The sequence below is a fragment of the Oryzias latipes genome, chromosome 2, assembly GCF_053564925.1.
Source record: "Oryzias latipes strain Hd-rR chromosome 2, Olatipes_Hd-rR_3.1".
NCBI classification, from domain to species: domain Eukaryota; kingdom Metazoa; phylum Chordata; class Actinopteri; order Beloniformes; family Adrianichthyidae; genus Oryzias; species Oryzias latipes.
In genome coordinates this window covers 43,781,504-43,807,810 of record NC_136238.1, presented here as the reverse complement: position 1 = coordinate 43,807,810, position 26,307 = coordinate 43,781,504, and the positions used below count along the sequence as shown (strand labels likewise).

The window sequence follows — 26,307 nt, the reverse complement described above, 5'->3', positions numbered from 1 at the left end:
TTTTTACTTGTCCGCTCGGGCCACTAAAATATCTAACAATTAATACATTTTTCACCTTTTACAATAAAGTATATTTTGCCAAAACGTGTAGATTTACCTCGTCTTTATAATTCACTTTTTCTGCTAGTCCTGTGTTCAGACTTCAAGGGTTTCTATGGGAAACCCTTTAGCACTCTTTTCCTCCTCTCCCGCCTGCGCGCGCGGCTGTCACTGCCGAGCACCACGCGGCACGCGCTCACTCATTTTTTTTTCAAACTTTATTGAATGTTACAATTCAATACTAAACAATGTTAAACAGCAACAACGAAGGAACAAGCCAGTGGGTTATTATTACATTTTAGGCAGATATATTTAAACTGACACACATATCAGCGCGCCCCCTGGTGGTTTTTCACCGCGATGATCATAAATCCGACACCTTCACTGAAGAGACACTGAAGCATGTCAGAGATGTGGAAGACATGGCAGGAATAGATAGGAATATGTTAGATGGAGTGACGGGTGGAATTAGTACTATGGACAGCAAGATATTTAATGAATGCATTGAAGATGAAACTGTATGCACTAAGCTTTAAGCTGAATGTCAAAGAATCAAAGGCAACTCCAAATACCTGAATCTCAGACTCAAATGCAGTAAAATGTCAAACTACTTAATTTTGTTTTTCTTTACAACACTGTAAGCAGTAAGTATTTCTAGTTAGCTGAATGATCTCAGTAATTTAATTGTATTTAATTTTTCAATTATTTAATTTAATTAGGTAACTAAAGTAACTAAAAAGTAAATGTAACTTTGCAACAGTAACAAAAAGCAGAACCTTAAGGCAGTCAGGGCAAAAAAGTCAATAAAACTTCTTAACTATTGATTAGGAACAAATGTGAAATAGCAGTGATTAGAAGCAGCATGAAAACTTCTTAACTAGTGTTAACTACTACACTGCAGCGCTCTCTTCAAAACATCTGAAACAGACTAGAGCAGATTTAAGTTTGATATGCTCTATTTTTAGTCATTGAAAAGTGTAGAAATAAGTGCTAGATGTCACCAGAATGCACCAAATTGCACCATATTAAAATTTTCCGGGGGGGCATGCCCCCGGACCCCACTAAAGTTGCAAGCACCTGCGGAGCGGCGGGTCTCGCTGTGCGCGGTGTCAAGCCAGTAACTTTCAAAAACTACTGGCCCTGTGGGCCAGTGCAAATTTCTGGGCTATGTCAACCCCTGAGCAGGGTGGCTCGCAGTCCGAATTTTCCCACACATTAATAAATCCGGCTGCTCTGCTCAGAGACACAGTTCGCTCGGTCCACCGGCAGCTGGACCGCGCAGGGTCCAGACATCACAGGGCACGAAGCGCTCGTAACCCCCATACCCCTCGATGGGGTGTAAGAGAGGGGAGAGGCGAAGAGCCAGGGCGGCAAGAGCGGAGCGGCATTTTGCACGGGGTGTCCGCGGAGGAGCTGGTCGGTCCCGTATGGCGCTCCTTTCTCTGGAGCAAAACACCGTCTATGCATGACGTAAACCAGAGCAGTAGTGACACATGATCGGAATGAACCTTTTACATGCAAAACGATCAGATAAACAATCGGTATAACCCACCTATCTCGATCGGGAAGAAATTTTGATCCAGGAGCAACTAATTTAGTTTTTGTACATTACCACAGTGAATTTAAAAGAATGTGTCTCTGTCCAAATATTTATAGTCCTGACGGTGGGTGGATATTCGATTGGCCGTTCTGCATGTCAATCAAGTCCCGTACTTCTTTGTGAGAATTTTGATTCGCTGAGGGATTTTTAAGGAATACAGTGTATATTTTTCGTTTTTGAGTTGTTTATCTTTGCTTGCCTGCGATCTACCTATATGTCCTTAAAGATCGATCGGTCGACTGCGATCAACGTAATGAGCACCCCTGAACCAAAAAGGGCATGTAAACAAAGGAATGTTGGGAAACTCAGCAAAGCTAATGTCAGCAAAAACAGTCCTGCCCACAACCTAGATGAGCATTTCTGATGAACTCTGCTGTACTAAAATATGTATTAAATACGACACTGGCAAAAACTGCATGATCAGTAAAAAGACCATAGGGAACGATTTTACAATTGAAAAACGTTTTTTCACTTTTTCACATAATTTTTAATTACAATTTTTGTCTAAAAGTGGCGTTTCTCCTGCATGGGTTCGCGTGTGTCTTTTGAGATTAAATTTATGACTAAAGCATTTTGTACATTCTTTACAAGAAAAAGGCCTCTCTCCTGTGTGAGTTCTCATGTGTTGTTTGAGAGTAGATAAACTACTAAAACTTTTGTCACAATCTTTACAAGAAAAAGGCTTCTCTCCTGTATGAGTTCTCATGTGTAATTTGAGACCAGATATACAACTAAAACGTTTAGGACATTCTAAACAAAAAAAAGGCTTTTCTCCTGTATGAGTTCTCATGTGTCTTTTGAGATCAAAATTTAAACTAAAGCGTTTTGTGCATTCTTTACAAGAAAAAGGCTTCTCTCCTGTGTGAGTTCTCATGTGCATTTTAAGAACAGATAAATTACTAAAACTTTTTGTACATTCTTTACAAGAAAAAGGCTTCTCCCCTGTGTGAGTTCTCATGTGTGTTTTGAGACTAGATTTACAACTAAAACGTTTAGGACATTCTATACAAAAAAAAGGCTTCTCTCCTGTGTGAGTTCTCATGTGTCTTTTGAGATCAAAATTTAAACTAAAGCGTTTTGTGCATTCTTCACAAGACAAATGCTTCTCTCCTGTATGAGTCCTCATGTGCATTTTAAGACCAGATAAATTACTAAAACTCTTTGTACATTTTACACAAGAAAATGATTTCTCTCCTGTATGACTTCTCATGTGTCTTTTGAGGCTACTTACACAACTATAACTTCTATCACATTCTTTACAAGAAAAAGGCTTCTCAATTCTTGATTTTTCACCAGACTTTACAGAGGAAAGTCTCTTTTCTTTAGGAGTTTGTTTGCGTTTCTTAACCAAAGTTGCATTTGTTAAGTTTATTCTACCATCAGAGTCGCACTGAGCTGCTGACATGTGAGAGCTGTCCACACTTTGGACATGACTTCTGTCCCTCCTCTTCCTCTGATCTCTGTTCTGTGGGTCTTTCTCTTCATCTGTAGTTGATGTTGATTCTGTCTCTTCATCTGTAGTTGATGTTGATTCTGTCTCTTCATCTGTAGTTGATGTTGATTCTGTCTCTTCATCTGTAGTTGATGTTGATTCTTCATGTTGGTTTCTTTCTTCATCCTGACTATCAGTTACATTAAAGCTCTGCTGATTGTTTAGATCTGCTTCACTGTTCTCATCTTCCTCATAAGTAGGAATCTCCATCAAGGTATCAGTCTCCTGCTTCAGATCAATCTGATCTTCATCCTGGCTGATGCAGAGTTCCCCTGGTTCCTCTTTAATCTGTGGTAGTTCTTGTTCCTCTTGTTCCTCTTTCGTCTGTGGAGGTTCTGATTCCTCCTGTTCCTCTTTCATCTCTGGAGGTTCTGGTTCCCCAATTTCCTCCTTAATGTGTGGTGGTTCTTGTTCCTCCTGTTCTTCTTTAACCTGTGGTGGTTCAGGTTCCCGCAGTTCCTGTTTAATCTGTGGTGGTTCAGGTTCTTGCAGTTCCTGTTTAATCTGTGGAGGTTCTGGGTCCTCCTGTTGCACTGTGACATTCCTCTGCTGGTTGCAGAAATCTTCTTCAGTCACATAATGCTGGGGGAGAACTGCAGGGACACAAACACAGAAAGGAGGCCTCTTATTCTTTCAAAGGACATTACATCTTGTCAAACAGCAATAAATATCAAAAACATTTCTGTAAAAAAAAATTATAAAAAGGTTTTGTTTTTTGAACGTCTCGACTTAAATGTCATTCAAAGTTAAGAAATTAAGAAGTGATTTTGGTCTTTTAAAAAAACACTGCATTTCAGTAGAACCTAATTAGATTGAGATCCATGATTTGACTATAGCATATAAACAGACATATTTAAGTTGTAATAAGTTATTACATTTGCAACACCAGGAATCTTTGGGGAAAAAAATCCTGTTACCATTTCCAGTATGAACTAAAACTTTATTGATTTGTATAGCTTCTTTCATTCTGGTTAAGCACACAAAGTGCTTAACATAAAAGAAAACAAAATAGCAATTAAAAAAATAATTAAAGAAGAAAAAGCAGGATAATCACACAAAATTGGCACACCTCCCTCACCAGATTCTTCCCTCTACCCATGTCCCCCAATAGTACCCTGAATACAAAATAGGAACTATAGCTTAAAAATCAGCCTGGCTTGACACTGCTGAGCAGAAACGGTTAGAAAAAAATCATTTTCGCGGTATATAGCGATAATTTATTTGCTGATACTTGAATCAATTTAAAAAGCTGTCAGAAAGATATTTGTTTAATCATTTAACAGTGTCCTTTTGAGTCAGAATCTAGTTTTACACTTAAACCTCCAACCATTAATTGGCTGCAATGCACACTGAGCCTCTTTGAGCAACTCTACAAAATGTTAGTGAGAAGCATCTTGTTTTTTTGTTATGAGATATGCACTACTTTGACATTACTAAGGATGGGTATCGAACCGAAACTCCGTGCCATGTTGCTGCCAGGATCATAGAAAAACACAGATTGCTGTGCTTTGTAGCGGCTTAGATAAGAACAAGTGAAGCACTGCAGCTGCACAGCAGCTAATGCATGGAGCATCAGCCAAAATGCTGTCGGCAAAGCGAGCCAAAGTTCTGCAGAATCTCACAGCAATAGATTCTAGTTTAGCGACCTGATCAAAGAGATGTGTAAAACACTGTGGAAAAAAGCCAACACTAGCCGCGGTCACATGGGCAGAATATCTTGATCGGATCAATGGTCGGGTTAAAATTCACCCGTGCACATGGGCACAGAAAACCTTTTTCCGATTAGAACAAACGTTCCCATGGCTCATACTCTCGTTCGGAATGAATCATTTGGGCATGCGCAGTAGTGTAAAAATCACCCGGATGCGGATATAGGTCCTGTTGTAAACAAACCGCTGCCACAGACATTTATGCAGCAGCTCGGTAACATACGAGACGATCTTCCAAACGTGCTTTTATTAATGTCATGAATATTATGAATTGCCTGTTCGCTCATCGTTATATTTAATCTGTGTGGTCAGTGCTTTTTTGTGGAAGAATTAAGCTGGACGAAAGCTTAGGACAGACTAACACGGGCTAACATCATTAGCCTGATGGATGGACACAAAATCCAGGACCGTGCGAGAAACGCAGCAATCTGCAGCTTTCTAAGGACTGAGCGACATTTATTTCTGCTCTGAAAGTTCACACAGACCGCCCCAAAGCCACTCTGTGAGCTAGCGGCCCGAGCTCTGTTCGAACACGGTTCCTCCCGAGTCCTGCAGCCGCTAACCCAGAGCGGCGGGACGGCTCGCAGTCTGAATTCTCCCACACATAACAAAACAACAAAACGCACACGTAAAAAAGCCCCCCCCCCCCGACACAAAATTATTAATCCAGCTGCTCTGCTCACTCGGGTGCCAGTGGACCGAGTGAGCGCTCCTCCTCCTAATCTCCCCCGTGAGGGGTGTAAGAGAGGGGAGAGCCAGCGGGGCGAGAGCGGAGCGGCGCTTTTCACGGGGCGTCCGCAGAGCTGGTCGGTCCCGTATGCGCTCCAAAGCTTTCTCTCAGCGAAACACCGTCTATGCGTGACGTAACCCAGAGCAGCAGTGACACACGATCGGAATGACCGTTTACATGCTCCACGATCGGATAAACGATCGGTATAACCCACCTATCTCGATCGGAAAGAAATTCTGATCCGAATGAGTCTGACCGGGGCAGAGTATTCCGAACGGAGCGTTTACATGACGCATTTTCTTTCCGATCAGGCGTTCATTCCGATTACTTTTGCCCATGGAAACGCGGCTATTGTTGTGATGAATGTTACAAGTTTACTTCCACGTGTCAGAAAGCGTGGAAAAAAAAACATGGAACAAAACATCTCAGCCACATTAAAGAGCTCCTCTTCATCCTGTCATCCTGACTCATCATCACACATTAAGCAATATTGAAGAAGAAAAAAACCCAAAGCACTTAAATTCCTCAATCATGCTCTAAAAACATTATTGGTTGGTAAAAGTAACTTATACATGATATACAGTTCTTAACATTGTGATCATTAAATAAGCAGAATTTTAAAAGACGTATTAATAGTCAGGTACTGTCTTTTCTAAATCATACTTTAAAAAAAGAGAAAGAAATGTGTTCCTGTACAATATCGGATATATGTATTGTATCCCCAATGTCTTGCCAATACACAATAATAATAATAATAATAATAATCCATTTTATTTAAAGCGCCTTTCAAGAAACCCAAGGACACTTTACAAAACAAAGGTTAAAAATAGACATTAAAAGCACAATAAAAATAGTAGATCAAATTAGGGCTGTGACGATAACCGCATCACCGCACTTTTTCGTTTTTTTTTACGTTTTGCATATGGTGCGTGTTTGGAACTATAATAAACACATTCATCTTTGCTGATAATCTCCTTTTTCTGCTAGTCCTGTGTTCAGACTTTCTTTCTTTCAGACTGTTGTCTCCTTTTCTCCCACCGCGCGTGCTCTCAGTGTCTGCCTTCGCGCTGCACGTGACATGCGGCTCCCTTTACACAAACAGGCGCGCGCTTTCAGAAGCACACATCCTTATTCTACAACAGAAGTTTCCGTCTCGTGAGGAAAAACGACAAATTTACTGCTTTCTAATTATTAATTTCCATTGTATTCATTTCCATTACAAGCTGCGTGCGTTCCTAAGTGCGCGACACGGCCGCCCACCGGAGGATTTTGTGTTGGGGGGGGGGGGGGGGTTACTGTCCTCCTTCAATCCGTAACACCAAACATGAACGCGCCCTTTTAGATTTCCATGAAAATCACTACATGTTTTGTTTGGGAACTCTTTTTTGCAGCGTAACGTTACGTGTCTGTATAAACAAAGGCGGAGCCTCCTGCCCCGCGATCTTCATGGGTGTCAGGCTTCATGGCTACCGGAGAGGTGACAAAGTGTCTGCAGTCTGTTTATTACTGGGCAATAAATAATATTCTGAGAAGATGTCTGTACCAGAGAGCACAGGTGAAACTTGCGTGCAGCTCCAGAGCGGTCCGCTGCAGAAGAATCAACACACACCCCCAACACGTGTGCGCACCTTCTTCCTATCCCTACACAAGACGCTCCGCGCTCACACACACAATCAATCAATCTACAACACCTATAGTTAGTTCATAAGTTAGATATGTAGTTGTTAGTTGTTGTCATTTGTTGTCATTGTTAACAAAGAATAGTACGTTGTAACTGTATTTATTTCCGATGCGGCCGCCGGGGGATTTTGTGTTTTTTGTTTTTTTGGGGGGGGGCTGCGGTTAACCGCGACACCGCGCCCCCTGGTGGTTCATCACCGCGGTGATGAAAAATTCGACGCCGTCACAGCTCTAGATAAAATAAAAAGTGAATCAGGATGGAAGGCAGAAATAAACAGATGAGTTTTGAGTTTAGATCTGAAAGTAGGCAGAGAGTCTATGTTACGGAGGTCAGGAAGGAGGGAATTCCAGAGTTTAGGAGCAGAGCAGCTGAAGGCTCTGCTTCCCATGGTGACGAGTCGGGCCGGAGGGACAGAGAGCTGAACAGAGGAGGAGGACCGAAGAGAACGAGAGGGGGTTTTGATATGAAGGAGGTGGGAGAGATAAGGAGGAGCCAGGTTATGGAGGGCCTTAAAGGTGAACAGGAGGAGTTTGAATTGGATCCTGGAGGTTATGGGTAGCCAGTGCAGCTGGTGGAGAATTGGAGTGATGTGACTGAAGGAGGGGGTTCTGGAGATGATGCGGGCAGCTGAGTTCTGGACCAGTTGAAGCTTATTGAGGGTTTTTTGTGGGAAACCAAAAAGGAGAGAATTACAGTAATCTAAACGGGAAGTGACCAGACTGTGAACCAGGATAGAAGCAGAGGGGACAGTGAGGGAGGGGCGTAGACGATTAATGTTGCGTAACTGACCGAGTAATGTTATTGATGTTTGACTGAAAAGATAAGGTGCTATCTAAGATGACACCCAGACTCTTTACCTGAGGGGAGGGAGAGACAGAAGATGAATCAATGGAAAGAGTTAGACTTGTGGCTTTGTAGAGGGTGGATTTGGAACCTACTAGAAGTAGCTCAGTTTTATCGCTATTGAGGTTGAGAAGGTTTAAGGTGAACCAGTTTTTGATTTCAGATAGACAAGAGTGGAGGGAGGAGGGTGGAAGAGAGGAGTCAGGTTTACTGGATACATAGAGCTGGGTGTCATCCACAAAAGAGTGAAAATTAACATTAAATTTACGGAAGATATTGCCAAGGGGAAGAAGAGAAGTAATGAAAAGAAGAGGACCAAGGATATGGAGTGATATTTCTGCCACCACGTTGCACACAAAACTTTCTAAGTTGAACACAAAACAAAGTTTTTTGCTCAAAAATTGTTTTTTTTGCTTTCAAAAACTTTTTTTTTGCTTTCAAAAACGTTTTTTTGCGTTTGCAAAACACATTTTTTGCGTGCATTGTGTGAAATTGTTGTGTCTTGTTTTCTTTTTTCCTAAACTTAGCTTTCAATTATTCTTTTATCTAAATAAAAAAGTAACTAACAAAAATGTTTTATTTCTTTTTGGGTTATTAGATTGTTTCTTTTTAGTTTAAATGTTTCTCTTCACCTTAATGCAGAAATTGTTACAACCAGCCGTTTCTTTTATAGAGATGACCCAAACACTGAAATCTCTGACTTTAAATTCTTTGTTCTCCGACAAAAACCTTGAAGGAGAAATAAACTGTTTAAGAAGATTTGTAAACTGTTAGAACTGATTTTTGTGTTTGCTGTGCTTCATGACAGTTCAATTCAATTCAATTCAATTTTATTTGTGTAGCCCAAAATCACAACAACAGTGAGCTTCATTACTTTGTTCACTTGTTACACGGTTGAACACCGAATCCCACAGGAAGCTACTAGGGCTGAACGGATGATAAGTGATCCGTACGGATGTCAGTCAGACAACTCATGCAGTAATTACAAGTATGACTGCTATGTGTGACCTGGCACCTTTGACGGTTGGGCCACTCCCATTCGAGTATAGCGCCAAACACCAACCTGTAAGACGACACAATTTAACATCCAAATCTGAAGCCTCCACTGGCATAATGTGATGAAAGCTTAAGTGACTTCCATTATTTAGAAGCTTCCATCTGAGAACTATGAACGAGCTTAATGCTATAATTTTGATCCAGAACTAGTTACGTCTCTGATTAATTTTTTCCATGAATAAAAACTCTCTCCAAAATAAACACACTCTTATGCAACCTAGATAATAACATTTTACTTCCGATAACAAAATGGGATGCAAATTTGAGCATCAGCACAGATGAAAGCTTCTGATCAGAACTTTGTTTAAACAACTGGCAAAAAAAATTGCAGCTAATCCAATTCGAACGCCTTAACACTCACTGCGCCTTCTGCATGTTTCAAAGACTGAAAAATCCCCATAACTGTGACCGTGTTCTATAACCCAGAGTGTCATATGGTCATTAAAATACGGTACTCAGGTTGAAACCTAAACCTTTTTTGATAAACACAAACATGATTTTATGCTGATGATGTTTTTTCCCGCAGCACACCTGACCATCTCTCACAGGACACTAGTGGTGTTGACAGTAGTGGTTTCATTTTTGGAGTAATCCCAGTTATGAGCAATATTTAGTTTGTCATGTTTTATTAGACCTAAACATGAAATTTACAAAAACAAGTTTTTCAAAAAATCTAATTCCTCTGATCCGTTTCACAAAGAAACACACAGGACATTACTCACCAAGCAGAAATAAAAATATTGTAATGGCTGCAAAGAAGCTCCTTAGGCGGCGGTTGTCAAACAGCTCCTTATTGATCCTGTACGTCAGAACGGTTACCGCATGAACCAAATCAAATATCACAGCCAGCTTTCTCTTACTCTGAGGGAGAACGTTCACCAAACGCACACGCACATACAGGCAGACCCCGCCCCCTCTATCCCACCAGTCACCAGCCCACCGTTGATTGACATACACTGTGGTCCAACTGGCAGAAAGAGGGGCCACCCGCAGCTCTGGGCTGTTACATTTTGTTAAAAATCATGCCAGGAGTGCAGCTTTTAAAAAATGACAAAAGAGCAAAGAAAACAGAAAGATCTGATTTGTTAATTCTAGCTATTAATATTTCCAGGCTTTGTTTTATTTTGTTCTGCAGCATCTTCATGCTTGTTTAATTTGACAGAATATATTTAATGGAGAGCAAAATGTTATAAATTATTTAAGGTTTAACATGATTTATTCTGGATTAATATTCCTGTCCATTTTTATTCATTTTAATATTGAAAATACAAGTTAAAGTTGTAAAAGTTTAGCTTTAGTGTGTTGAGTAAATTTTATCTTGTTCGGCCCAAAACCTAAAGCGTGTTTTTCATAGAGGTCCCACGCTTTGCAACTGAGTTCAGAGGAAAACAAAGACGTTCATGGATCTATGTGTCTGCAGGTGGAAGCAGCAGTGAACGTACCAACCACGTGGAGCTGCAGCTGCGGGTTCCAGCTGCTATAATCCAGCAGTCTGCGCTGACGACAGAGCTCCTCCTCGTTCTGGACGATGGTTCCTTCAGCAGCAGAAAGTTGTTCTCTGACAGAACCTTCCTGAGGTTCTGAAGACATGGTTACTGCTCCGATCTTCAGCTCCAACTCCCACAAACACCGCCGTCCTCTTCACTGCAGCTCCGATCGATCATCTGCTAGTCTCACAATCACAGCAATCCACGTTGTCTTTCCGTTCAACACTTCTTCACTCATTTACGACACTTTGGAAAATGCTGAGAGTTCCCACACGAACCACGTATCGTCCTTTCTGTCCAAAAACCTCACAAACGTCCCAACAAAACACCACCGACCTCTCAACACAAGCTAACGCTGCTAGCCTGCTAACAAGCTAACGCTGCTAGCGCCTCGTGCTGTTCTTCTTCTTTGTTTGGCTAACAGCGTCATGGTGCTTTAGCGCCACCAGCTGGTCTGGAGTGTTGTCTGTCGCTCATATACTCCAACTACCCCTGGGTGCAGCCTGCAGAATTGACAGCCAGGGCTTACTCCATTTTCTGTCGGGGGCAGCAAGAAAAAACGCCCTTGTTACATGTACATGTTGACACTTGGATATTTTTGCAGCTTACAGGTGTGTTTCTGACATTTGAGTGTGTGTGAACAGGCCCTGCCCTTTGAGATTTGTATTACATCTGAACCTCACTGCAATGATAAACATCCAGTAACTTGTTGCTTTATGCTGCTTCATGGTCTTACCCCCCATTCCCCTCCTATTATCACCCTCCTACCCCCCCTCTCTCTAACGTCCCTCTCTCTTCTTCCCCTCTTTCCTTTTCCGTCCGGTCCAACACCAAAGATTTTCAGACATGTTTGAAATTAATAAAGTTTGGCCTCAATTCCAAAAGGGGTTTATTCAGACATACCTTTGGTTTGTCTGAAGATGAATAACCCCTCTTGTTAAAGTAAAATATGTCTAACACAAGAGGCCCTCAGCTCTCATACGTCTGCCCAGCTGTTGGACAGGACAAGTAAAAAATAAATAATAGAAAAATACGCCCTTTTTTTTACATTTACTGGCAAATGAAGAAGAAACAGGCGGTTTTCAATGACAACATTCCGGTGTGACTAATCTTTTTCGACCAAAAAAAGAGTTTTTTCTACCACAATGGAGAAGGGGAACGGGATGTGAACTTCCGGTTCCGGCTAATGATGTTAGAGCGCCATTTTGTCATCTGCAGCCAGGTGTTCTTGTGTATATTTAATCAAGAAAAAGAAAAGTAACATATTTTCTGTAGCACAGCGGTCCTCATGAACTGAAATATGAAATAATCTGAAAATTATGACATATTACAGCGGTAGAAAAAGTGATGTCACGTATTTCCATGTTTTTTTGGGGGAAAAAGGGAAAAACAAACAAACAAAAAAACATGCAAATATAGAAAAATATAGAAATCTTTCAGCATCCTCAAACCCCCTTGCTCCACATTGATCTGTACATCAGTTTAGCTCAGTGGTCGTTGCTAACATTGATATGTCACATTTGACCAAGTTTGACCATAAGAGCTGTCTGATGTTTTCATCTTCATTTTTTTTGTAAAAATTTTTATTAAATAAATCAAAAACAGAAAATGAAAATGGAGTAAATGTTAAAACATGATAAATTATTTGAGTTTCAATGTAGAACAGAGGCAGAAAGAACTGTAGGGTTCAATTTATTTTTGTTTTCAATTTAAAATGATTCAAACTTTGATGACACAATCTGACAAAAATAAAAACATAAAGTTTTGTACTGTACCTGTATCATTTCCAGCCAATTTTTTGCACAAAAAGAAAACAAACAAAACTCTGAAATAGGTCACAATGTAGTCATTACTTTACTTAACAATACTAAAATTAGTTTGGTTCTACTACAAAATAAAATTATTATTGATAAATATAATTTTTGATTAATAATTATTATGTAAATGTCATTTTGTTTGTATAAGCCACAATGTATTCCCCCTTTTAAATCAGTACATCCATTTATTCAGATTCAAGGATTCAAGGAGTATTAATTGCCATTTTCAGTAAACAGAGCGGTTTCACAGAATAGGAATTTGCTGCTGTGCTAATGTGCCACATAAACACTTAAGTATAGAAAAAATGAACAGTTAGCTAAATAACCAAAAAAGACAATGGTCAGGACGATAACTTGTGCAAACATTGAAAACTGGGGATGATCAAGGTGCAGTTAGTGGACTGGTAACTGGACATATAGGTGAAAAGGTTTTAGGGGGGAGGAGTTAAAACATGTTGAATTGCAGAGGGAAAGAAACTGATCTTGTGTCGAGAGGTTCTGGTCCAAATGGACCTTAGCTTCTTGCCTGAAGGGAATGGTTCAAGTAGACCATGTCCACGGTGAGATGGGTCGGCTGCTATCCCGACCTGCACGCCCCCGGGTTCAGCAGATGTATAGGTCCTGGACAGATGGAAGGCTGCAGCCAATCACCTTCTTAGCTGAGCGCACAATACGCTGTAGTCTGTTAATGTCCCTGGTTGTAGTTCCAGCGTACCACACTGTGATGGAGGATGTGATGATAGACTCTATGATGGCCGTGTAGAACTGCACCATCATCTGGGCTGGCAGCCTGGCTTTCTTCAACTGCAGCAGGAAGTACATCCTCTGCTGGGCCTTTTTGAGGAGAGAGCAGATGGATGGCTCCCACTTGAGGTCCTGAGTGATGGTGGTGCCAAGGAAACGAACAGAGTCCACTATGGTGATGGGAGAGTCTGTCAGGATGAGAGGGGGTGAGAAGGCTGTGACTTTCCTGAAGTCCACTATCATCTCCACTGTCTTCTGGGTGGTGTGAGAGTGGTGTCATCCGCAAACTTGATCAGTTTGACAGAGTCATGGCTGGAGGTGCAGCAGTTAGTGTACAGGGAGAAGAGTAGAGGGGAAAGTACACAGCCCTGTGGAGATCCTGTGCTGATAAATTTGGTGGTGGAGACATTCTTCCCCAGCTGCACAGACTGCCTCCGGTCCGTTAGGAAGTCAGTGATCCACCTGCAGGTGGAGTCAGGTACGTTGAGCTGGAGATGCTTTTCCTGAAGCAGAGAGGGGAGGATGGTGTTGAACGCAGAGCTGAAGTCCACAAATAGGATAGGTTCCAAGGGAGTCCAGATGCCGCAGGATGAAGTGGAGGGCCAGGTTAATCGCGTAGTTTACAGACCTGTTGGTTCAGTAGGCGAACTGCAGGGGGTCCAGGAGGGGGGGCGGTAAAAAATATGAGGTGGGGGAGGACCAGGCACTCGAATGACTTCATGACTACAGACGTGAGTGCCACAGACCTGTAGTCATTGTGTGCCGTTTATAGACGTAAACACTATAAATTCTAACATGTGAAGAGAGAAAACAAATAAAGATTAATACATTATAATAATAATGATGATAATAAAACATCAGAGTCTGCAGACAGAAGATCCTTCCAACAGCAAAGAGGTCTGCAGGAGCTCTTTCCACCACCAGCAACAACCGGAACCAAGCAGGACCTACAAGAAGTTCAGCCACTAAACTCCCACAACTCAGAAGCTCTGAGCTCCGTCTGAGTCTGCAGAGATGCTGAGCTCCTCAGCAGCTGCAGCTCCCACAGTCACATGAAGGTCTGCAGCTGCAGCAGGAAGTCCAGATGTTTGCAGCTGCTGCAGCTTTCAGCCTGGAGCTTCTTCAGATGAAACAGGGATGCTGGAAACAGCCTGGAGATGTTGTTCATCCATCACAGGGTTTGGTCCAAAGCTCCAGTGCAGCCTCTCACCTCCTCCACCTTCCTCTTTGAGGGAGGCAGCAGAAGCTCCTCCTCTTCTTCAGCTGGATGATGCTGTCCTCCACCTGCAGCTGGACCTGGATGTTCTCTCAGACCATGTGGCCTCATGGATCAGAAGGTTGAGGGTTCAAGTCCCTTCATGGTTGAAGTCAGACAGAAGAAGAGTTTGGTTTGGATCCTTTCTTGTCTTTCTGTTCTCATTGAGTCTCTTCTAGTTCCAGGTCTGGTTCAAATAGTGGAATCATCCAAAAGGATGAAAACAGTCCTCCAAGCAGATGTCAGATTGAAAAGCTCATCAAAGAACACATCCAACTAGCCAATCAGCAAAGCACTGACAAGCTGGACTTGTGCTCTCCTTCAGTGAAGAACCTCCTCCTGCTGCTCCTCCATCTTTAGCTCCTCCTCCTCACCATCACTGTGACTGTTGACGTCTTCCAACTCCTCCAGAAAGCTGTTTTCTGATGAACATCTAACATCTCCTCCCTGTTGCTGCTTTCAGTCCAAACTCACTCTGTTCATGTCAATTCACTCCAGAGAAAATCCTTTTTCTGGGAAGAATTTGCTCCAAGTTTTCCTCCAACTAAGAATCTGCAAACCCAGATGAGAACTCCCAGCAGGAAAAGAATTCATCTGCAGGAAACTAGAAAAAGGCCTTTTTGTGGGAGGAAACCATTCCAGATCTTTACAAACACCAGAAATCCCAACTTTTCCTCCACTTAGCCTGAGTTTGGCTTCCAGGAAGCGGTGTGTTCAAGCTCCGCCCCCAGCAGCATCTCTTTAACCCCCTGTAGGGGATTCAGTTCTGGATGAGCTGCTGAGGTCTGTTTGCATCCAGACTCTCAGCTGCTTTAGTCAAACTGCTGAGCCATGGAACAATGGAGCCGTTTCTGAAGGAAGAGGATCAAACATGATGCTCTGCAGGAAGTGGAGGTTTTTTAGAGTCTCCAGACTGTTTCTGAACGGCCAAAGAAAAGCAGCTGATGTGCTTCTGTCTCCTACCAGCAGGGAGCGCTCTCAGCCGGACAGAACAGATCCTCAATGCTGCTCTGAGAAGGACTCTTCTGTTCCAGAAGCAGAGACTGTTCACATCCAGGAGAATCTGGACTCCAAGGAATCCCAGAGAATCTCCTCTCTGCTGTTTGGACACTTTGACCAGCAGAGGGCAGCAGAACTTTCAGCAACTCTGGATCTGATCCCACAAAAACAATCCATGGATGATCAGATTTCAGAAGATTTGAAGGATCAAAGACAAAGATGTGAGAAGAAAGTCCAGAATGAATCCACTCTGACTTGTCCTCATGTCTCTGAAGCTTGTGTCTTCATGTCTTCACCTCAGAGTTTCTTCTGGATTCCATGTGGATCAATAATATTGATCATGTTCTGTTGTCATCAGAACTTCAGGCTTTTCTCTGCTGATGATCTCTGAGCTGAACTTCTTGGAGGAATTCCTGAATCTGGGATTTGGAGCAAACAGTCAGAACAAAGGAGGTTTCCATTTCTTCTAAGCTCTGCCAGAAGAAAAGAGCTGAAGCTTGAAGCTGAAGCAGCATTTGCTCCCAGAATCTGTCCTCCAGACCAACAAGTCCCACCACAGCCTTGAAGACGTTTCCAGAAGCAGCAGCAGACTGTGTTCCCATGACGACGCTGAAGTCAGCTGCTGCTCTGCAGGAGAAAGTCTGCAGCTCCTCAGTCAGGAAGCTCTTTCAAGCTCGTGCACATCTGTCAGTGCAGCAGCAGAAAGCCTGTTTCCCTGCAGGAAGTCTGAGACTTTTCAAAGTAAGAGCCTCATGTTGGCAGAGATGGGTTGGATTCTTTGATGCTCCAGTGTCTTTTGGATTCAGGATGAGTTCATGCAGATCTAGAAATCCCACCATGATGATCATCCTTGAGGAATTTCAAAATAAAAGACTTACAATCACTGCTGGATGAGAAATACATTTACTCTTTATTTTCTGTCAGTAAATCATATTTATCAATAAATCCTTGATTGTAAATGATGGATCTAAAGTTGAAAAGAAGTCAAAGTGCTGACTCAGCACAGATCAAAGGAGACACAGATGATTTCCTGGAATGAAGAAAACATCAAACATCATGATGTGATCTGGAACTGAGCTGTTCTTCAGAAGATCCTCCCAAACATGGAAACTGTTGCTGCAACACGTGAAGCTTTGCTTCTGTTGCTAGGTAGATCTGATGGATCAGAAGCAGACTTCTGTCAGCTGGAACTGGGGCTTCATCCAGACCATGTGACCTCATGGACAAAGTTCCAACATGGTTTCAATGAAATGTGGAGGTTTTCCAGGAAACGTTGCTGCAGTTCCTCCGTCTGTCAGTCTCTGGAAGTTCTGCCTCCGACCATGAAGGGATTTGAACCCTCAATCTTCTGATCCGAAGTCAGACGCCTTGTCCATTAGGCCACATGGTCTGTGAGAACAGCCAGGTCTAGCTGGAGTTGGAGGAAGCTGAAGAAGAGGAGGAGCTTCTGCTGCCTCAATGAGGAAAGTGGAGGAGGAGGCGCTGCATTGTGAAAAAATTAAAGATCTTTGGAATGCAAACATTTTTCACCGACAATCTGCAAAGATTTTAAAGCTGTTTCTTGTTTCTGTGTCTTCTTCAAAGATTTTTTCAATAAAAAATAGGGAAAGATTTAAATAAATTCACAGATTTTTTCAGGTTAAGACAAAAAAACACTTAACATTTTTATTTACAGTACAGACCAAAAGTTTGGACACACCTTCTCATTCACAGAGTTTTCTTTATTTTCATGACTATGAAAATTGTAGATTCACACTGAAGGCATCAAAACTATGAATGAACACATGTGGAATTCTATCCATAACAAAAAAGTGTGAAACAACTGAGAATATGTCATATTGTAGGTTCTTCATAGTAGCCACCTTTAGCTTTGATTACTGCTTTGCAGACTTTTGGCATTCTCTGGATGAGCTTCAAAAATGTTGAGAAATGCAGAAATGTGTGCTGCAGATGCCATGTCTGCCACTAGAGGGCAGCACAGCAGCTTCAGTCTTTGTCATTGTTGCTGTGTGAGCCTGAAGGAGCTTCAAAGTGAACTAGCTGCAGCTTGGTTCAGACAAAGCTCCACATTCACACACAGATGTGATCCTGAAGAAGTCTGAACAGAACATTTCAGGAGAACTCTTCAGTCCAGAACATGAGCCTGCATTGTTCCTGAAACTGGGATCAGAGTTCTGCTCTCTGCTCCAACAGAACCACCTTCATGAGCTCCTGGTTTCTTCTGGATCCTCCAACATTCAGACGCTCTCTGACTGAGTTCATGTCTGCACAGAAACCTTCAGGATTCTCTTCTTCCACACGTCTTTCACTCTGAAACTCTCTTCTGAATGTGGATCATCTCAGTCAGACGTTCAGCAGCATCAGAGCCGTGCATGTGCTCCTCCTCATGAGTCCTGAAGCTGCACCGTCAGCTGCAGAGCTTCAGAGCTGCTTCCTTCTCAGACTTTCCACTTTCTTTGGCTCTCTGGCTCTGATGCTGCTGCTGCTGCTGCAGAAAAACCAGCAGCTGCAGAAAAACTCTGCAGAGACTCACAGAGAGAGGATGGAGGCAGCAGATGAAGCTGCTGCAGACTGGGGGCGGAGCCTGGAGATGACTGATGAAGGTCAGAAGGCGGAGCTTCATCAGGATGAAGGTGCTGCTTGGATTCTGGCTGGATGTCCGTCTGTTCTCAGTCCCTTCATGGCTGCTGCTTCTTTTTTGCAGGATGAAGCTGCTGGAAAACACCGAGTCTCTACTTTCTGCAACTTTTGATAACAGAAACAGTCATTTTAGTATAAACATCAATGTTCCAGTCTCACTTTACATAAACTGCTGTCCTTCATCAGCCATTGCCATGGAAACAAGCTGACTCCAGCAGCTCCAGAAGTTCCTATTTGACAGAAGTGGGTTGAGGCAGGAGGGATGTTTCTGGAAAAAGCATTTTCTGCTTCATCCCTGAGAAAGCTGAAGAAGAGGAGGAGTTCTGAGCGTCTTTTCTGGCGGGGACTCCTGCTTCACCTGCAGCCCATCTCCACCCTCTGACTGTGTTTCTGACTGCTGTTCCAGCTCATGGCCGCCAGTCTGTCAGCTAACGTCTGATGGGATGGAGCTGACATCTGCTAGAAGATTTGCTGTCAGACATCAGACGTCTAGCAGCTGCTCTGCACTCTCTGATCACTCTGTCAGGAATGGGGTCTGGTCCAGCAGACCTCTGGGCGTTAACTCTTCATGGAGTCTTCCTCATGGCAGCCATTGTGAGACAGAGCAGCTGGTGGTCAGGAGGAGGGATGGTCTTCCTGGCTGTCATGTTGTTCTGAGCCTCAAACAGCCTAGAGGTCATTGGCTGCATCTAGAATGGAGGTGTGACTGTCACAGGCAGGTGATGATGTCCTGTAGTTGGAGATCACCTGGATGCTCTGTCACATGTGGCAGGAATCTCTGCTGTTCTGGAAGTGGATTCTCTGAGCATGTGGCTCAAAGGTGGAAGTTTCTTCTTCTGAGGATTCAAAGCTGGAAAAGAGTTGAGTTTGTCTGATCAGGAAGCTGAAAATGAGGACGTCAGCGGAGCAGAAAGAGGAGGAACACCGTCAACAACCATGTTGGAGCTCCAACAGGCATTTTCCTGACTCAGCAAAAACATCTGGTTGTTTTTCTTTGTTCTGTCCAGCAGCTGAACAAATGGAAGAAGGTTGGAGGTTCAGTGGACCAAGAGCTGGATCATCTAAAGGAAAATGGGCTCCACACACAACATCTATGTGAGGATTATTCTGGAATTACTGTCTGAATTATGGCTTACAGCTGATAAATTCACATGATTAATGAGGTCAGGAGAGAAAATCTCTATTTTCTTGCTGGTTTCTATTGAATAGAGTGATTCCAATCAGACTAGTGAAATATTCTGAATGTTTCTGAATATCCATTTATCCATGACTTCTGATCAGTTCTTCTTTCTGTAACTGTGATCTAAATGGACTTTAATGAAAGACCATGTGATGTTTCCATTGATGCTAAAGCTGACCAATCATCTTATTGATTACAACACCAGCGCTTTCTGTGTCTAAAATCAGTCCCAGAAGAGTTCAACCATGACTTCAATGCCTGAGCTAAGCTCCTCCCCCTTTGTGTGTCTTTGTGTGTGTGTGTTTGTTGTGTGTTCCCCTGACTGCAGCAGTGTGTCGTCAACAAGAAGCTGATTCCTAGAGAAAAGTGAGAGTTTCAGCTCTAAGGGGTCTGAAGTCCATCTGAGAAGATCACTAACTCATCTGTCCTGCTGTCCCTGAAGACCGGCTTCATGTTCAGAACCAGCTTCAGGTTCTGGGCTGGGATTGGATGTGTTGTGGTGGCAGGAAAGCAGGTTCAGACCCGGATCAAAGCAGAATGTAGAAAGTGTCAAAGTGTCAGTCAGACTCCCAGACAGAATGTTCCAGATCAGCATTTATTGGTGATTTCTTGATGTTCTTCATCTTTGGAGAAAAGCAGAGCTAGAAAATCAAACAAAGTTCTGTCTATCTGCTAAAAACTTGGATTCCTTCAGTCTTTCCCGTATGGACAGATTTCTTTGACGTCTTTTCTTTTCATGTAAATTCAGTCAAACATGTTGATCCTTCATGATGTGGATGAGTTGATATGAAAAAGTGTTTTTCTGCATCAGGAACATGTGAGAGGAAACCTGCTGTTCCTCAGCTGAGCTTCATCATTCCATCTCAGCAGCAGATGAGGAGGATGTGCTGCTGGAAAATCGGCCTCACAGACTCAGTTTGCAGCTTCTGCTTTCAGCTTTGACTTCTAGTTTCTGGAGAAACAGGAAAAAGAAACAGGAAATCTCCACACCACTCTAGAACCATCTAGAACAGTATTATGGGATGTTTTTCAGCTGAATCACTGGGATCCATCTTCATGTTAACATCAAAGTGATCGTGTCAGATGAAAGAGTTTCCTTCATGTCAGAATAGGATCCCAGATCTCCCATCAGGCCTTGCAGCTCCTGACTTTGTGATGAGTTCCTGCAGAAACTCTTGGAAATCTCCTGTTGAATCTCTCCCAGTTGACATCCATGGAGATTTTCACTGCTGTTGTTCAGCTGTAGAGTTTGTCACAGACGCTCAAACTCATGAAGAGTTCAGCTGGAAGTTGAGAAGGAGGCTTTGAAACCAGCAGCAGTTTGAGTCCATTCTGATGTTCCATTCAGGTTTCTGCTACAACAAGCCTTTATTTTGAAAGAGCCAGTGGGGCAGAAACAATAGAAGGAGGAGATTACCAACCCCCCCTGGAATGTTGCCCCCTGTGCAGTGGACTAGTGGGGGCAGGGACGGCTGAACCAATCACAGAAGACTGTTGCAGCTTTCCCTCCAAAAGTCAACCAATCAGATGTTGTTGTTTGGATTCTTTGTCTGGAAGTTTCCCATGTGGAAGCTTCCAGAGTCTTTTCTGTTTGGTCTGCAGGCTGAGCAGAACTGACTCCTGCAGGATCACAGGAACTTTCAGGAAAATCTCCAACCAGGAGAAAAGTTCTGTTTGAACCTTTTTGCTGTGATTGTGAGACTAGCAGATGATCGATCGGAGCTGCAGTGAAGAGGACGGCGGTGTTTGTGGGAGTTGGAGCTGAAGATCGGAGCAGGAACCATGTCTTCCCTTCAGTCTCTGAGAGAGTTGATCAGCGAGCGACTAGCTGCTGCTGCTGAAGAAATCTGCAGACTCTGTGAAGGAACCATCGTCCAGTACGAGGAGGAGCTCTGTCGTCAGCGCAGACTGCTGGATGTCATCTGGAAACCACAGCTGCAGCTCCACCACATAGGTATGTTACCTCCTACAAAGCAGTGAAGCTCTCTGAAGCTGCTTGGGTCAGGCACCGGGGCTTGCTTGAGGTGACGAGGCACCGGCTGGGTGGTGGGCAGCTCCTGGGTCCTGGCTCCCTCCTTGGCCTGGGTCTTAGTGTCTGGCTCCCAGTGGCCCCAATGGCTGCCACCCAGTACAGCGCAGCGCCTGTCATGTGGCTCAGGGCCCTAATGGCGGGGTTCCCCCTTGCTCCCGGATGCCGGAAGGGGGGCCCCCTCACCTGGCTGGTTGGTTCCCCTGCTCGAGCCAATACAGGTCCACTTGAGTTGGTTCTGTCATGTTGGTAAAGCCGCTTGTATAGGTTGTGCTTCTAGCTGCATTAACAACATCAAAGAACCAATTCAAGTGGACCCAAGTCTGCAGTACACTTCACCTGAAGGTCACAAACAACTGCTTCCAGGATAGCGAGGTTTGAGTTTTAGCCAGAGAGAAAGGATGGTTTGAGCGAGGAGTGAAAGATGCCATATTTGTCAAGAAAGATAAACAGTATCTTAATAAGACTGGTGGTCTCAGGTTTAAATCAGTCCCAGACAAACAAACCAGTTTCACTTAGGTCATTAACAGCTGAAAGAGATTACCAGGTTGGGGAGGGTAGCCACTGTCTTCCCAACTACAGCTGAGAACAAAGGACTTCTAAAGACCTAAAACCATTTAGTCTAAATAGACAATACTATCCAGATTCAGGTCTGACTCCTCCCCCAGGAGCACATTTAAACTAGCTCTTTCACCCGCTATTTCAGAATTGACAATTTGGGTAAGAGGTGAAACTTTTTCAAATTTGAAAATGATAATGTCCACATGGCATTTTTAATCCTACTTCTGTGAGTCTTCACAGACAATTGGTGTTTTAAGATGATCAGTTAATAGTGAATATTAACAACACACAAAACCCTAAAACATAAAAATGTCTCATTTTGTGTTTCTGCAGTCCTCCCCCAGCATTGGGTGACTGAAGATGAAAATCTCTTCAACCAGCAAAGGAACTTAAGAGTTGAACTGGAGAAACCGGACCCTCCGCTTTATAAAGAGGAACCGGATGAACCACAACCATCAACGATTAAAGAGGAGCAAGAAGGGTTCTACAACAGTCAGCCTGATCTGAAGCAGGAGACTGACACCTTGATGGAGATACCAACTTATGAGGAAGATGAGAAAAGTAAAGTAGATCTAAACAACCAACAGTGGAACTTCAGAGTGGAACATGACGAACCAGAACCTCCACAAACTGTAGAGGAACAACAACTTCCACAGATTAAAGATAGACTACAGAAACCAGAACAACCACAGATTAAAGAGGAGCCAGAGGAACTCTGCATCAGTCAGGATGAAGAGCAGCTTAATCTGAAGCAGGAGACTGATACCTTGATGGAGATTCCTACTTATGAGGAAGATGAGAACAGTGAAGCAGATCTAAACAATCAACAGAGCTTTAATGTAACTGATAGTCAGGATGAAGAAGGAAACCAACATGAAGAACCAACATCAACTACAGATGAAGAGACAGAATCAACATCAACTACAGATGAAGAGACAGACCCACAGAATAGAGATCAGAGGAAGAGGAGAGACAGAAGTCTTGTCCAAAGTGTGGACAGCTCTCACATGTCAGAAAGTCAGTGTGACTCTGATGTTAGTGAAAAATCAAAGAAGGATGATTTGGTTAAGAAACACAAAGAGTCTCCAGCGCAGAATTTTTTTTCCTTTTTGAAGTCTGGTGAAAGCTCAAGAATCACTATCAAACCTTTTCATGTAGGATTTCATACAGGAGAGAAACAATTTTCATGTAAAGAATGCGGTGGAAGTTTTAGTCAAATATCTGATCTCAAAAGACACATGAGAACTCACACAGGAGAAAAGCCTTTTTCTTGTAAAGAATGTGACAAAAGTTTTAATCGTATATCTCATCTCATAAGACACATGAGAACTCACACAGGAGAAAAGCCTTTTTCTTGTATAGAATGTGCTAAAGGTTTTAGTGATTTGTCTAGTCTAAACACACACACAAGAACTCACACAGGAGAAAAGCCTTTTTCTTGTAAAGAATGTGACAAAAGTTTTAGTGATTTGTCTAGTCTAAACACACACACAAGAACTCATACAGGAGAAAAGCCTTTTTCTTGTAAAGAATGTGACAAAAGTTTTAATCGTATATCTCATCTCAAAACACACATGAGAACTCACACAGGAGAAAAGCCTTTTTCATGTGAAGAATGTAAACAAAGTTTCAGTCAAATATCTCATCTCAAAACACACATGAGAACTCACACAGGAGAAAAGCCTTTTTCTTGTATAGAATGTGCTAAAGGTTTTAGTGATTTGTCTAGTCTAAAAAAACACACAAGAACTCATACAGGAGAAAAGCCTTTTTCTTGTAAAGAATGTGACAAAAGTTTCAGTCAAATATCTAATCTTAAAACACACATGAGAACTCACACAGGAGAAAAGCCTTTTTCTTGTAAAGAATGTAAAAAAAGTCCGATTAGAAAATCCGATTAGATTAGATTTTCCGGCGCCAGCAGGTTGTTTTGCTCTGCTGGCTGTGTCCTTGACTGGTCTTGCACTGAGGCAGATTTGATCCAAAATGTGGGCAATTTAGACCAGTTTAGCCTCCATTCGGGCAGAAATGCGCTCCAAGTTGGTATCCATCTTCTGCACAAGTTCAAAGATCGAGAGCATCCTGCTTAAGTGGGCAAGACAAGCACAGAGCTTCTGATCCACTTGTGAAAGTTTCTCATTCTGAGTCTCTCCTCCCAGAAGAATCCTTCCACAGAGCTCAGACGAATCGCCTCTCTCCGTCTTCTGCTCCCAGACTGCCTGATAGATCAGAAATGCTCCGATCCCAATGATGAGGAATCCAATTATCATAAATCCAAAGAGGTACACATCCTCCACGTCTTCCACAGACAGCTGGGCCAGGCACACCAGCCTCCACTTGCCCCATGGATCGTTGGTGTATCCAGCCGCGTGGGTGCCGTCTGGGCAGGAAGGGTCCGCTTTCCCGTTCCTTAGTGTTGAAAAAACTTTGTCGATCGAATTCAAAGACCAGCTGATCAGATCCATCTTTAGAGTGTAAAAAGAGCAGGAGTAGCAGCAGGCAGAAAGATGCAGCTCCGGGGAAGACAGACAAAAGCTGGGGGGGGCTGATACAGGAGGAGCGAGAGGAAAAGCGTCCGTCCTCGACAAGACCAGGAAGAGAGATTAGTTGATGTTATTCATTTTTAGTGCCACATCTGCCACTTTAAATACAAAGGACTGCATTCACTATAAAACACATTTTTTCGATAATCCATCCATCCATCTCCCTCCGCTTATCCGGGACCGGGTTGCGGGGGCAGCAGTCTAAGTAGAGATTCCCAGACTTCCCTAACCCTGACCACTTCCTCCAGCTCCTGGTTTTGTTTGCACTTGTTGAGTTTCAGGTACAAAATAATTTTTTGAGCACAAAATCTTTCAGGTTTTTTGCTCAAAACAGCAAGTGTTGCACATGGAACAATGGCTCAGAAATCCCTTCATAGTAGGTTGGTAATGTGATCAGCAAAAGTATTTTCACATGTTATATACTTATCTGCACAAATAAGTAGTAAAAATGTGTTCAAAATTCTTAATGACTGATGAAAATACTGTAGAAGGAACTCCAGAGGAAGGACAAGGAAGTGAAAGAGGTGAAAGATGAATTTACCAGAATCTCTGTAGAAAAATCCAAACTGGAAGATGAAAAGAAGCGGCTTCAGGATGAAGTTTCCGAACTGAAACAGCAGCATAATGACGTCTGTGAACTGGCTGTTCAATTCAACCATGTACTGAGTAAACTGGGACCTCTTTGAGAAGAAACAAAGGAGCTCAGAGAGGAAAGAACCAGACTGACAGATCTGCGGAAACCGTCAGACACTGCAGACTGAATACCATGAGATCACAATCTCTGGGTTGCTCGGGTCGCGTGCCTGGGCTGGCTTGCAGAGACGGGGCGCCGGTCGGGTGGTGGGCGGCTCATGGGTTCTGGGGGCCCTGGCTTCGTACTTGGCCCTTGTCTCGGTGTCCTGCGCCCGGTGGCCCCCATGGCTGTCGCCTGGTCTGTCCCTGTCTGCTTCATCCCCCCTCCTAACCCACAGTGGATTGATGGACAGATATTTTCCGCTCATCTTTGTGGTAGATTTTCACCTTTGATGTAATATTTGTCTTTCCAGCAGATCTGGTATAAACGTTACAGCTTAAAATAATAACTTAATAACTCAGTGCTTGTATCCCCCACTTTTTCACCTTTCTTCCTTTTACTCTCTTCCACCCCCACACATTCTTTCCCTCTCCCTCCCTACACACACTAAATGTAACAAATAAATAAAAAATAATACGACAAAAATTGTGAATTGAAGAAACAAAAACATTGTTGCAATTCTCTCTTCTAGTTGTACAAAAATAAAACAGGCTATAAAAAATAAAATAAAAATAAATAAAAAATAAATCAATCAAAAAATCAAAAAATATCAATCCATCCATCCATCCATCATCTATCCATCCATCTTTTATCCATCCATCCATCCATCCATCTTTTATCCATCCATCCATCCATCCATCCATCTTTTATCCATCTATCCATCCATCATCTATCCATCCATCCATCAACCGTCCACCCATCAACTGTCCATCCACATGTGAGCGAGTGCGGACTAACCGATAGATTTTCACAATGAAAAACAAACATTTCAAATGAAAACTTTTACAAAAGAAGAATCTGATTTTCTGAAGCGAGATCAGGAACACCAGGAGCACCAACATCAAAGTTGTCAGGTCCTCGCTGGAGCATGTGGAGGACAGCAGCAGATCCTGTAAACCCAGACTTACCCTCACCCATGGTCCTGCTCTCAGAGCTTAGTGTTTCTTATCTTTATTCTGTGGATTTGTCTAACTGTCCCTTTGTTTTGCATTATCAGCTGAAACGGCGATGGACTTGACTGATTTTGCTCACATTGAAGGCGTTTATTCAAGGCGACCTGATCTAATTAGCCTGCCTGGTCTGTATATAACAGACAGGGATCTGCTGCA

General features: G+C 42.9%; 1 protein-coding gene and 1 non-coding gene across 4 annotated transcripts in view; both read right to left on the bottom strand.

Annotated features, from left to right (window-relative positions):
- The window catches only part of LOC144988873 (uncharacterized), a 385,609-nt gene extending 374,371 nt beyond the window's left edge, over nt 1–11,238 (bottom strand). The window contains exons 1-2 of one of the 3 annotated variants that reach the window (XR_013652929.1): nt 10,593–11,238; nt 240–3,724 (exon numbers count right to left, since the gene is read on the bottom strand). The gene's annotated coding sequence lies outside the window, so the exon portion shown is untranslated. Of the gene's footprint in view, nt 1–239; nt 3,725–10,592 lie in introns of those variants that run through there. The other 2 variants (XR_013652932.1, XR_013652930.1) reach the window with 2 other exon arrangements.
- A 5,531-nt stretch (nt 11,239–16,769) lies between these two features.
- trnar-ucg (transfer RNA arginine (anticodon UCG)) lies at nt 16,770–16,842 on the bottom strand. Its single transcript has one exon. It is a non-coding gene; the product is annotated as a tRNA-Arg (tRNA).
- Between the last annotated feature and the right edge of the window lie 9,465 nt (nt 16,843–26,307).